The sequence below is a fragment of the Olea europaea genome, unplaced genomic scaffold (assembly GCF_002742605.1).
Source record: "Olea europaea var. sylvestris unplaced genomic scaffold, O_europaea_v1 scaffold5919, whole genome shotgun sequence".
Taxonomy (NCBI): Eukaryota; Viridiplantae; Streptophyta; class Magnoliopsida; order Lamiales; family Oleaceae; genus Olea; species Olea europaea.
The window spans coordinates 1-1,904 of record NW_019264262.1 but is presented as its reverse complement, the minus strand read 5'-3'; the positions used below and the strand labels follow the sequence as shown (position 1 = coordinate 1,904).

The following is a 1,904-nucleotide window of genomic DNA, read 5'->3' as shown; positions in this document are numbered from 1 at the left end:
TATACACATGGTTTATTTGGTAAGTTGGAGAAGTATCTGACAAAAAGAGCTAAAATTGCATTTATTATACTGTCTAATAGTATATCACAAATATGGTTGTAGGGTACTTTTCCGAATGGACAAGAAATAGCCGTAAAGAGACTTTCTAAAAATTCATGGCAAGGTGCTAAGGAATTTAAGAACGAAGTTGTTCTTGTTGCCAAGCTTCAACACAGAAATCTAGTAAGACTACTTGGATTTTGCTTAGAAGGAGAAGAAAAGATACTCATCTACGAATTTGTGCCCAATAAAAGCCTCGATTACTTTCTATTTGGTTAGCAGTAATCTTGATTTACTTACCTTTTTACATCATCTTTTTATTGAAGACACCAAAAAAGCAGACAGAAATATAAATTGTCAATATAAATATTTAATCTACGGCCTTTTATCTTTTCATTTCTGAGACTTGACCTTTACAAATTGACTGTTAACAGTCAGAGCTAATTAATCTTATTCATTATCTTCGTGGATGTAAAGATCCAAAGAAACGAGAACTATTGGATTGGTCGAAACGTTACAAGATCATAGGAGGAATAGCACGTGGATTGGTTTACCTTCATGAAGATTCTCGTCTACGGATTATACATCGCGATCTCAAAGCTAGCAATATATTATTAGATGGAGATATGAACCCAAAAATATCGGATTTTGGCATGGCGAGAATATTTGGCGTTGATCAATCTCAAGGAAATACAAGTAGGATTGTTGGGACATAGTAAGTTCTGCAATATATCTATTCTAATTATGTTTAATTCATGTGTTCCTTGAGTATAAATTTCCCAAGTTAGGCAATAAGTGGAATTTTTATAATCGAAGACTTTCATAGATGTTCTTGAGTTTATTACCTCTAAGACATATCTATGGATTTTTTTGGCTCGTAGTGGTTACATGTCTCCAGAGTATGCAATGCATGGCCATTTTTCTGTGAAGTCAGATGTTTTTAGTTTCGGTGTCTTGGTTTTGGAAATCATAAGTGGCAAAAAGAATAGTAGCTTCTACAAATCAGATGGTGCCGAGTATCTCATAAGCTATGTAAGTGCGAACTCCACATTACTCTTGAGGACATTTTTATTAACACAATTTACAATTACATTCTAAATATATGTGTTAGCTATATCAAATAAAGTCTAATTTACTATTCATCCATTCACATTGGATAGTCAATGCATTATACTTGGCATATATTCTTACCATATATGTGGAGTTAAAAATGATGTTGTTTTCGAGATAAGAGAAAAAATATGTAGATACAAGTGAAGTAACTTGTGACGGACGGATAGACCAAAAGTCGCGTTTTTGCCTTGCTCTTATTTATTATTATACTATAGTAATTAGGATTAGTGCTTAAAAAATTGGACTGGCTACTGTTGTGCAGGCTTGTAAGCTTTGGAGAGACAACAAACCCTTGGAATTGGTAGATCCGACACTGCAAAACGCAAATGCTAGGAATGAAGTAATTCGATACATCCAAATTGGCTTGCTGTGTGTTCAAGAAGATGTTGATAAACGACCAAACATGACTTCAATACTTGTGATGCTCAATAGTTATTCGGCTACTCTTCCTGTCCCTGGCCAACCTTCATTTTTTTTCGATAGTAGAACACATAACAAGGCCCAAGTGCAAGATTCAGGCAAATCCACGTCAACCTCGACAGCCTTCTCTATAAATGAAGCATGAATTACTAATTTATATCCAAGATAGAATATTGTCATCAAAAGCACAAGAAATAAATAAGACTTTGTGTTGTAAAAATTTTGTTAGTGAACTAGTTAATTATGATTTTCCCACTTCGTTTATCCTTTTAGGATTACCTTTGCTCCCATGGATCAGAAAATCCTCCGTTATAGTCATGTTTGTTATATAA

At 34.0% G+C, this 1,904-nt stretch overlaps 1 pseudogene; it reads left to right on the top strand.

The window, feature by feature from the left end:
• The first annotated feature begins 24 nt into the window (after positions 1 to 24).
• Positions 25 to 1,850, top strand: LOC111389456 (annotated as a pseudogene).
• Positions 1,851 to 1,904: the final 54 nt, after the last annotated feature.